Here is a 12,613-nt window from a genome sequence, read left to right on the forward strand (position 1 = left end):
TTTATGATAGTAGGGAATGCGTGTGCAGCTATTGTTTCTACAGATACAAATCTAAAAACAGCAAGTACAACTGTGATTAATGCATGTACAACTGTCATAATAGCAATACAACAGGTAGAAATATTGTAATAGATATTTTAGTAGTAAAAAAAGAACTTATAGCCATGGAGAAGAGATGGATAGTAGAGAGAAAGCATCATCAGTGTTATGCTTTAGTGAAAACACAATTTTTGGAAGAGTTGTATGAGGACAATTAGCTAAAAATAGGCCAATATCTCAGCCTCATGACAAAAAAGGCTGAGTGGTCTGAAGCTGAATTCAAAAGGATTAAAAGAAAAGCTTATGGGTTTTTCTTGAAAGATGGATATTTATGGAAGCATGCAAAGAAAAAGAGAGGAGCTCTAGTACGTGTATTGGGAGATAAGGCTTCTCAACAACAGGTGATGGAGGAGTTTCATGAAAGTTTATGGGCTGGACATAAAGGAGTTTGGGGCACACTTGCAAAGATCAAAGAGAAGTATTGATGGCAGAACATGTATAAAGATGTGGAGCATTATGTGGAATCATGCAATGACTGTCAAATGTATTCCATGGTAAAGCATAGAGATGGGTTGCAACCGACCTATCCATTGTCTATGCATTACAAATGGGTAGTTGATTTGGTTACCATGCCTACATGTTTATGGAATATGAGATATCTTGTGCTTGCACCAAAAGACTTGACAAATCAAGTGGAAGGTTGAGCTCTTAGTATAAAGACTACTCAAGAAATTTGCAAGTTCTTATTGGAAGAGGTCTTTTGCAAGTATGGTTGTGTTGGTAAAGTGGTTGCAAATAGAGGAGAATTGGATACGGACGAGGCTCGTGACTTCTTTTCACAATTGGGTATCAAGATGGCTTTAACTTCAGCCTACAATCCTGAAGCAAATGGCAAAAGTGAAAGAGGTGATCAACCTATCATTAAGACATTAGCAAAGTCATGCAAGAGTAGGATGAAAGAGTGGCCAAGAATGTTACCCTTTACTTTATGGACTGATAGGACCACTCATAATGCAGCTATAGGGTATATGCCTGCTAAATCAATGTATGAACAACAACCAATCATGCCTATGGAGGAGACTATTGGTATTTGGATTGTTCTACCATGGGAAGAGGATTTGAATAGAGAAGAGTTGCTAGTCCTACGCACTAGATAGTTAGAAAGAAGACCTGAAAACATTGAGACAGCCATGAAAAAGCTGAAGACTACAAGGATCAAGAACAAGAAGAGGTTTGACAAGCGACACAGACTTTGACCACAAGCTTTACAAGAAGGGGATTGGATGTTGGTTTATGACAACAGCTTGGAAAATCAGCATAGTGCCAGTCGGAAGATGGCAAAGTGGTGGTTTGGTCCATATGTGGTAAGGTTTGTTTTTGACAATGCTACCTATGCATAATGAGATGGATGGGATAGCTCTAAGGATTCCAGTGTTGGCTGGGAAACTCAAGCTCTTTAAACATAGGGAGTCTTCAGCATATGAGTTGAAGGAGTTGGATACTAAGCATGAACATGAGAATATGGAAGAAGAAGAGGTAGAATATGAAGGCATTGACATGGCAGAGAATACTTCTTCTAAGATTGCAAATCCATAAGACTCCGGAGGATGTGCATGTTAAGAGGGGGTGGATGTCATGCAGCTACACAGACACAGTGTAAAAAACTCTAGAGTACATCATCGTTCGACTTTGTTATTGATCTAGAGAGTCAATGCCATATTAGTCATTAGTGTTAGTGTATGTAATGTGGATGATTCAAAACTACTAGATTTTTGGACAAGTTTAACCTATTTTGGATATTATATCTTGTAAATATCGAAAAGCTGTAGATAACTTCTAGAATAGGATGACATGTTTTTTTAATTAAAAAAAGCGGCTTTCAGTCATTTTTAGGGGATTTTATGCAAAAAAAGCATTGGCGAAATCACGGGACATGTGATCGTAGTTTACAGGCAACAAATAACACTCCAAAACTAGGAGAAGAAGAAGTGATCTAGAAGAATTCTTAGTAGGTGTCCTGATATTTTATCCCCTTTCGGAGCCAACGGAAGCATCAGATTGGCAGTCTGAGCAACAGAGAGGAAGCTATTGTTTTATGCACGTTTTTTGCCTACAAGGGATTTATCTTCTCAGGATGCAAAAATAAATTGACAGGCTTCACCTCTATTAGTAATCTTCTACATCTTCTATTTCTTTTAACCCCTTCTCTTTCATCAATTTCTCTCCCTAAATCTCCCTTCACCCTATTGTCTCTTACCCCTGTGGTAGACTTCACTATAAGACCTTTCCCTTGTAGGGATATTAGACCACTCCTTTGCGGATAATATCTCCTAATAATTTTGGCCCACCGTCTAGCACTTTTAGCTCTTTCTTACTTCTAAAGTTCGGCTTGATGGTCTTTTGAATCTATCTCACTACCTTTTGGAATATACTAATAAAATGGTCTTTATTGACTAAGATTTGAAAATTGCCACTTTTATTACTCCCAATAAACACACCACCTATTGGGACCTAAAATGGACCCGACACTGGCTCTAAGACACTGGTCGGGCCTCATTACTCACCTAAAACCACTCCACACGGCCTCGTAGTGGCTTGGAGCATCTAAGACTTTGCATTTGTTCAATTTTGTAGTCTAATGAATAATTCTTTTTTTTTCCCTTAAAAGAGTGAATAAAGAAATATAGGCCTAACCAATGAGAAAGCTGGGATTCCAGATTCATGTAACATGAATCTTCTAGCCATATCTTGGCCCAAATCTTCCCATAGCAATAAAATAAGGAAAAATATGGGGAATACAATGTTGACACTTCCTAGAAGTTTGTGACTCAAATTTTCATTTTCTTATTTTTTTATGTTTGACTTTTCATTTCTCCCCTTTTCAATTTTCTCAATGTCCTAACCTACGATCATTGGACCCACATTGGCAAACCACAATTATAGCCCACTATCACCAAACAAAGCCCATATGGGGGCTGATCATACGTACTCCTAGGGAAGTGTAGGGCCGCAGTTTCTATCAGTCTAAGAGCATACTAATGATCTTTTATGTGTTGCCAAACACTAAAGATGCAGGCACAAAGTCACTGCTAGGTCGAACCTTTAAAAAGCAAGCTCACTACTGCAACGTAGATTATGAGTCGTAGCTCATCTACCTAGCCATTGGCAATGTTTATATAGTAACATCTTCCAGCAAGGGCTGCGCGACTCCTACGAGATCCGCAAAGCCACCGGTAGAAACACCTGCATCCAAGTCTAAGGAGGGGGGTTGTGACTTGTTACAACCCGCCAAGCCTCTACGCCAACAAGCCACTAAGACCAAAGCCACTGGCCATGAACCATAGTTCAGATGGGTACCAAAACATCAGAACCTATCGGTGAGGGACAATTAGCCACGTCGTCGCAAAGCTAAGAAGGCAACCTCAAAACCTAGGAGGCCAAGACAGAGCTATAGACAATGGTGTACATTCAAGCTGCGATGGGTGCCTCAGACCCTATTGCAAGTGCAAGGCTATTTTGAGGGTAACACTTGGATATGGATCCCTAAGGCTAAAATAGCCAAATGCATTGATCAAACGTTGCCCTCGCGCTTAACTGTACCCTGCCATACCACATGTCAAGGCCTAGAGCCGCATAAGCCTCTAGACACCAGGCCTGTGGAGTTGCAACTGATTATGCCCACGACAATCGACCAAGTCTATCGGCTCAAATCTCAACCTGCTACTTCCAAACCAGCACCACATAACTCTACCAAGACTCAGGAATCCGCATCCGTAAGTAGTAGAACCCCAGTAGCAATTTAGTCCCAACCTGTTGTGCAAAGGACCCAATTGCAGGAGCAACCAAACTTGCAACCATATGCTTCCAAACTTTCTACCCCAACAGCCCTCAAGCCTTACACCCTCCTATGAGCAAAAATCATTCTTGACACTGGCCGTAAATCTAACCGAGACATAGGGGATGACATGATTGCTTGCCTTAGATGCTTAGATGCAACATTCCGGTCGCTAGCTCTCAGCTATGACCGCTTGGACTTGGACTTACTGCAAGAGCCCTTTGCAACCAAAGTTCGTATGATGCCTTGTTCCTGGGATACATTCAAATTTGCATTCGTCAAAGCACCCCACTTAGCTCTGTAGAGTTGCTCAACACTCATATATCTAGAGAGCAAGCCATCAAACTATGTCTCATTACATCATACGATAAGCAAGCTACTTCTGCTATCACTGACCAAGAAATTGAGGAGTTGAAACAGCTTGCGGAAATCGAATCCTCATTCCTATGGAACTGGTACACTCTTTGATTGCAATGGGAACTTAAAGGATGCCAAATAATGACCAATGCTGAGCATTGACGTGCAATCAAGACATCAGAGTATGACCCGCTCCCACTTTGTATAGGGTGTTAACAACTATTTGTGGCCGACCCATGGAAGAGCACATCAAAGGACACCCTTACCTTGATCGCCTCCTGACCGAAGAAGAGCTACATATTGCTAGCCATATCAATTCTGGCGACTTCCTAATAAATGTTCTTACTTACATCACACACGTAGGCAACCGACCCTTCGACCTAGACCGCAAAGCTCAGTTGGAGTACAATCCAGACTTCTATGCTTGGCTCATACAAAAGTAAACACTCGACCCGCATGATGAATGCCCTTGGCCCGCTAGCCTTCAATCCTAGGAAGGATTCTTCTCAAATATGGAAGGGGAGGGTGAGAGTAAATCAATAAGGTGAGTTAAATTAGAACCAATAAAAATCAACCAAACACATGAACACATAAGAAAAAACACATCGATGTGAAAACCTCAGTGTACACTTAAAAATACAGAAAGGAAAGAAACATGTTAACTCGCGATTGAGGAAAAATGTCACAAAAATTTTGAAATAAAGGATGACAAGTTTGAAAGAAAAGTTTATGTTGGAGCTTAAATGTTTTCATTCAACAAACATGAAGTCTTCCTTTTCAGCAAATAACTATTTTGGAAGCACTTATGGGAATGATGGTTCATGATAGGAACGAAAGATGTCACAACAAGATCTTGCTCATCGACTCCCTTTCACGGAGGAGCAGAGGACGCAGTACGGCATCAGCTTAGAAAACCATGCTTATAACTAGCTGAAGTTCCACAGTATATCCACAACCTCGAGAAGGTGGTAGCCAAGGAGGAGGTTGCAAGGAGAGTGGTGGAATAGTGTAACGTCTCGAAGTACATGGAGAAGTTTGTGCAAGATCATGATCACACAAACTATGTGGATTTTTTGAGAACATACAACCCCAATCAAGAATGCGGAACGATGACTGTGGGAAGAGGGGAGAATGCTAAACATGTGCAAGTGCCATTGGACAAGGCCCCTTGGTGGAGAAGCCATTGGGGCTAGAACCTAAGGTGGAGAAGAAACATAAGAGAGATGTGTATGCTATGCTAAAGATGAAAAGGGAGGAATTTTTGACAAACAACGGTATCAGCATATAGGATATCCTCGATGCTGAGGCCCGCATGCAAGCAAAATTGGTGCGCTTACTCTTCTCCAACCACCTCTATAACTCCCTCATGCACCGAATCAATGTGGTTGTGCTGGAGAATGTGGCAGCCCACACCTTGGATGAGGTAGACTGAAATGGCTACGTGTAGAAGACTATAGACCAAGCAGCCAAAGCACTAGCCTTGGGCAACAGATAGGCAGGCGGAGAGTCCCCACCCTCTAAAAGTACCGAGAGGAAGAGACCTTCCTCGAAAGCCTCTTTCATTGGATATGGAAGTGTGCTGGCAGGCATCATCCAGGAGGTTGTAAAAGAAGCTCAACAAGGAGAAGAAGGAGCACATGAGACTTCAGATAGATCACCGATCCACCAGGAGAAAGAGCCATCGAGTGATAGGACAGAAACTAAGATAGAGAAGAAGAAATAGGAGGCTCAATCCAGAAGAAAAAATATAAAGAAATCCACTAAAAAGGTAGCTCAGAAGATGAAACAAGATGAGGACTGGAAGAAGGAAAAAGAAGATCTAGAGAGAGCCAAAAGGAAATCCCTAAGAGAGGCTGAAGAGAGCAAGAAGAAAGAGAAGAAAAAAGCTAAAAAGCTGGCAGAAGAATCAAAGAAAACAGAGGAAGAGAGAGAGAGAGAAGAGCTACGAAAAAGGAGGCGGAGTTTAGGAGAAAGGAGGAGGAAGACATGGCCGAAGCAACTCTCCGGTCCATAGAAGAGCAAAGCAAACTCGATGACCTAGAGGCTTTAAGCCTACCGCCTAGGGATGAGAAACCTGGCTCAAGCTCTCAAGTACCCAAATTCATACCGTTTGTGGTCATCAAGGGCAAAGGCAAGGCTCCCATTCATCCCATTCCGCCCCTCTTGGTGCCCACTAGCGAAGCAACCTCTCTCACTCCAAGCATCCTGGCCAGCACTGATGTAAACAATTTTGTGGCGTGGATGCAGTACTTCATTAATAAGGAACTGACCCAAGGAAAGAGTGTGGAGACTACAACTAAAGACTATGGCCATCGGGTAAAAAATACTAGCCACAGATACCGAGTCTAGGCAGGATCTAAAATGCCAAAAGGTGGAGGCTTCGACCACACCAATCCCTGCTACTATGATGCCACCGGCAAACTATGATGAGTATGTTGATGAACTGCTCTCTCAACTAGAGAAGGCAAAGGAGGAAATAAGGATAGCAAGGCTGAGTTGGAAGTGGAAAAGGAGTCGGTGGCAACCTTCTAGCTTGAAAAGACAAGGCAAATAGCTACGCAACAAAAGAACATCTTTGAGCTAAAAGAGGAACTAAAGGCTAAAGATGACAAGGAGGAAAGCTGGCGGCAATGGCTCGAAGATGAAACTCAAGAGCTAATGAAAATGCAGAGAGAACATAAGCTTTTAATCATGCAACATGAGGAATTGGCAGCAAAAACAAATTGAATTGAACAAGGAATGGAAGAGTTTGTCGCAAAAGAAGAAGAAAGGAAGCAAGAAGAGGAGCAACACCACAAAGAGATGGAAGCCATGGCCGAAAAGTTGAGCCTTGGAAGAAACGAGAAGGAGAGAATGAGCGAGGAATTGGAAGACCAAGAGCAGAGACTCATGGCCTTGGTACAAAGACAAGGAGAAAGTATGGAAGAGATGAAAAAGAGAGTCGAAGAATAGGCAGGGCAAATGAAGGAAGAGTGACGACCTTGGCGTGTCGCCTAGCTCTTGTGGAAAAAGAGAAAATCCTAGCAAAAAGTAGAGTAGAGGCATCCCAAGTGGGCTTCAATACTCAACAAAGAGCTTTCCTGAATACCCTGATGGATGCCACTCACATGAAGGAAGGGGAGTCTCTTGAGGTGGTAAAGAAGAAGTTGAGCATGGCACGCAGAGCCCTACAAGCAAGGCTACACATGCCACTACAAACCATTGCAGTTGGGGTAAGCCTTGAGGAACAATGCAAGCACCTATTGATGGCCGACCTAACCCCCCATGATATTGATGCATTGGGGTTTTTAGAGGAGGTACAACAAGAAGATCGCCTAAGAGGTGAAGCTGAACTGCAATTTGACATGGGCAGATTCGAAGAAGAAGTGATCCCACAACCCCCTTCACCCCACCTTGAGGAACAGCAGCCATCAACAGACACATCCGCAGAAAGAAAAGACGCCCTAAGGGAAAAGAGAAAGAAAATGGTGGAAAAAGCCCGACAGCAATTGAGGGCCAAACCTATGGTGCAGTTGTCTGCACCTCTTCCACCATGCCTAGGTGACCTACCGGACAGCTTCCATGTTGAACTCGTAGTCTGGGAGAGGCAAGAAAAAGAGAAACAACCTTTTAACTTTCATTTCCTCCTCCCCAACGGTTTGCACAGAGTCCTTCCCCTTAAAGTAGTGGAAGAGGTGATCGGCGTTGGAAGCAAGCTAAGCCAACAATGACTGGAAGAAAGAGAGAAGAATCCCACCCTCCTTTGGGGCACCGAGGATGCAAAGTATTGGCAAAATAGGGTTTTTGAAGTGCCTCAGTCTGTGCCCCGATATGAGTGCCAACCATTGTGGTGGAGACACATTTGCAACGACAATTTGTTCTCCTGGATAGCTTTTTGTAATACCCTCCCCTCTGAGAGAAACAACCCCACCTTCATGGCGTATCCTCGTAGGGTAGGGGTAGATTTTGATACAAACATCCATGGTTGCTACAAATTTTCCATCATATATAACCCCCACACTACCACCTTAGCACAAGCCCTCACATTCATCATGGATAGCCTAGATGCTACCCTGACCTGCTTCATTGCTGACTTCTCCTCCTGTCCCAATCCCACCTTCTTTGGCACATGCAACTACCTTGGGCTATTAAAAATCTTACTTAAGCAGGATCCCACCCTAGTAGAACGTGGTTTGCCCCTACTCTTTTTCGATCCTAACGCCATAGATAGCTGCGCAATGACCCGCCTAATGATGTGAGCCAGCCTTCTACCCTCCTTTTGCCTCGCTATTCTCGAGGATGTGAGTGATGGCCAATTCATCCACTATAGCCACCCATTCCTCTCCACCACCTCTCTTTAGGTCTGCTTGAACCTTAAGGGTTACATGCAAAGCTGGAAATTTTTGAGTCACTCCATTAAATCTCCTTCCCCACCACATTTTGATGATGATAACTAGCAATGAGCTACTTCTCGGATCATGTGACTCAAATTTTTGTAAAAAAAGAGGAAAAACAAGAAGGGAAGTCCAAACGCAACGACATCAAGCAAATAACAATGAATTCATTGCACCTAAGGGTCCTCAAGTTAGGCACGTCCGATGGCCGCGGCCGATCAGTAACCCCCTAGCCCTTTTTGACTCTCCACTTCACGCTTAGGGCACCTCAAGGGCAAGACATACCTAGGCAGGTAGCACTCGCCTAAGGTTAGACTTATCACCCTTAGCTACACACACCACACCTCCCTTTGCACAAGCGAGGTCCTCAAGTGCGGGACATCACCCAAGCTTGCCTGTGGTTAGACCTAGCTCCCCATTCCACCAGCACTGCACAGTGAGGTAGACACTCCCCTTAGGTAGTGCACTTTTTTGTTTCAGGCACAACAAGATGCTGCAAACCACCAACTTCGGAGACCCCCATAATCTACTGACATACATTGGGTTCTCCATCCAAATCATTACCAAAGCTTCCCAATCAACGGAGCCCACACATGGCCCTATCATCACCCCACTAGCCACTTGCCCAACACCCACCCTTTCACAACAAAGAGCTTGAAGTGCCATGGGACTGGCACCCGTCTCGGAGGGGGGTAATGTTAACCTCAATTCGAGATGGCGAAAATATAAGGCAAAGAGCCAAAAAAGGATAGAAAAAGAAAAAAGGTGGAGAGGCGGGTCATAAAGCTAAGTGGAGGAAAAAAGTGCAATTCTAAATAGAAGGCGCCTCAAAAAAATCTAAAAACTCTTGTAAAAGAGCACGAGGCTCCCTCCTGTGCCATTTGTAAAAGAATAGAGAGGTGTAGGCTTAAGGCATGAGGCAAGAAGAGGGAAATAGGAAAAATGACCTTGCCACAACGGCCGGTCATGTAAAAAGGGATGGGTGCCCATGAGATTTTAGGGCTTGTATATAAAGTTCAAAAAGTGAATGGAAGCCCATTCTTTGGTGCGTGGCTAACAAGAGTCCTCTCTTCTTTTCTTCTCTTCACCTTGTTTGTGTGTGTGCTCTTGAGAGAGGGAGTGTGAGAGTGTGAGGGAGTGAGTGTGTGAGAGTGAGGGATCAAGAGGGTGAAGCTCTTCACCATCTCCTCTTCTCTTAAGTATGTTCTAAGCCTCTAATATCTTAGTTGCATGCTAAATCAAGGTCAACATACTATTTGAAGTGTTCACAACTAAGGCTCATAGTGCATTTGCCTTCCATCATTTGCAAGACCATACAAGATTAACATTTGGAGGGATTATTACACTCAAATTTAATGGGTTTGAAGTAGGTTTTTCAAATTTTACTCAACACAAAATCACGAGATTTTTAATCATGGGTGTAGGGGTCATGGTAGATGGAATTTCCTTCATGTACCTCCTTTCAATGCAAAACACATCGATATTACACCCAGCAAGATCACTACCCTATCACCCTTCTTGAACTTTGTAAATCTCTTAGTTAGGTTCTGTGGTTTTCATTGTTCGTCTGCTCGTGCATCCTTAGTCTAATATGCCCTTTCTTCCTTTAACCGTCTACACCTCAGGTGGATAGGTAGGTCCCCCTTGGTACGTCTAGTCTTGGGAGGCCTAGGTATTTATGGGTTGCTCTCCAGACTCACTTTCGACTTAGAATCAAACTCCCCGTTTAACTAGGAGAGGTAGTCTCTTCCTGTGGTCGCAGCTCAAAGGGTGACTCTGTTCTAAGCACTAGCATGGTACTTGGTTGGGTTAGGCCTGCTTGTTCAAAGTCTACGGCTCCCATATGTTCCAACCAAGCGCATTCACAATCCACGCACATGACTCCTCGCTCTATCTTGAAGACGTTCTTTCTCTGTGGCTTGGAGTCTGCTCGTATCTATTCTATCTCTTATCCTTCAGTGTCGTATTCTATGGTATCTATCTCACCCTTACTCTCATCACCGAAGGAGCGGCAATCTTTGTATTCGTCATCAGAAACATTTTCCTTTGACCGCTCATTGTCTCCTAGGTCTTGGTATGCCTTGTGTCTTTGATCGGGGACTAGGGCTTAATTGTACATGAGGTTTAGGTCATGCACCCTGGTCCACTGCCACCTTGGTTCATCTAAGAGATCTTGGAGTGGCTTAAAATTTGTCGGTGGATTGCTAGCTAGCTTGTCGGTCAAATATTCCACAATCTCCTGGAGTTCCCTTTTGTTGGTTGGCACTTTGAAAATGATAGCGTTGGGTCTTTTGCGAAGATTTCCTGCCATCATGCAGAACCAAGGGTGTACCCCTGGACTTGCCGATCATTTGAATGGCATATTCGTACTCCTCATTATTTGAGAACGGTAGGTTAATGGTAGCAAGAATATGCATCCAGTCTTGCTCATCTTTAGGACATGGGATATACTTAGTCAGGGGCCTATAGGATTTCTTGATTTGAGCATCACCCTTAAGTATTGCGAAAATGGCATCTAGGTTGACTAGTGTAGTCTTCCAGGAGTCCATTTCCACCCTTACGGCTTTTGTTCTATTGCCTAAGAAGATGAGACTATTCCCCCAATCTTCGATCACTCTGGCATTGCACATCCAAGGTTGGCCTAATAGGATATCGTAGTCCACTCCCTTCATGACTATAAAGTCAATTGAGAATTAGACTCCTGCGATTTTCACTTGCTAGTTTTTTAGCACCCCAAATAGCTTCACTTTCATTCTGCTAGCTAATGTGACATTGAACCCAGCATTCTCGACTGGTGGGTTGCCCCAAGTCTGGAGCAATGTGTGGCTCAGTACACTAACTCCCACCCATGTGTCTACAATCCCTTTCCTTGTTGTGTCACCTAGGGCTAAGACCAGTAAGACCGCATGCATCTTGGTGCCTTCCCAAAAAGTATTAATATGCAGGGTCCCAGGCACAGAGTGCAATGTCAAACTCGGTATCTGTGTCTCTGCATCATATTCTTATATGTCTGCCATAGCTTGCTCTCGTGATCCCTCAACCCACTGCTTCAAGTCTTTCCATAGGGTTGGATGTTGCCTAAGCAGATCTCCCAGGCTCAAAGTCACGAGGATGGCCACTAGAGTGGTGAGTAGGTCGTTGGCTGCTCGTCTTTCTCCTATTCCAGGTTGTTTGGGCCAAAGGCTGTGACTTATGTGCTGGCCCGTAGCGTTAAGGCTTTGCCTAAGCGGTACTACTTGTGGCATAGTTGCATCTCTTGAATTTGGTCGAGAGGGTGAGATTGGCATGCTTATGCTGGAGAGTTCCTCGATCTTATCCTCTAAGATGGGCTCAGCATCTTTCAGGTTTTCTTGGGCCTCCTTTACCCACTCCTTCACCTTCTTGATGGCCTCTTGTTGGTGCTTTGGGTTGGGGTACTCCCCGACCTTAGCACTTCCCTTTTCAATTGTCTTTGGGGCTAATGTCTCTGCCTTAGCGCCAGTGACTTTCTTTCCAGTAGGTATCATTGTGGCACTCTCAGTTTTGAGCGTGACTTTAGCTTCGAGCCTCTTGTTCCTTCACCTATGTCTCTTCTTCCTATCAAGGATGTGTCAAGATGGTAGGACCTGGCAGTGACATGTCGGCTTGCTTCTCTTGTGCATAGGTCGTGACATGCAATGGGATAGGTGTAGCCTCCCCATCGAGATTCTCGATACACTGAACATTCCCAATGGGATGGATGGCACGTTGGCCAGGCTCGAGGATGGTTTTTACTTTGGAAAATCAATGAAGAGATGAGTGATTCCGCACACAGGGCACCTTAAGCCAACCTTGTCTCTATTTTGCTGCTCCCTTTTAGGACAACGTGATTATTGGTTATTGGTTCTGCCCTCCTAGGCCTCCACCTCATCCCCTACCTAATGCCATCACCAGTACTAATCGATAGTCCATAAGGACCGATGTCGTCATGCGAGACATAGGGGTATATGTAAGTCTCTTACTCGGTTAGCTCTTCCATGTATTGGATTGG

The sequence above is a fragment of the Lygodium microphyllum genome, chromosome 9 (assembly GCF_053477565.2).
Source record: "Lygodium microphyllum isolate KBCC chromosome 9, Lygodium_microphyllum_v1.1.10, whole genome shotgun sequence".
Classification (NCBI taxonomy): Eukaryota; Viridiplantae; Streptophyta; class Polypodiopsida; order Schizaeales; family Lygodiaceae; genus Lygodium; species Lygodium microphyllum.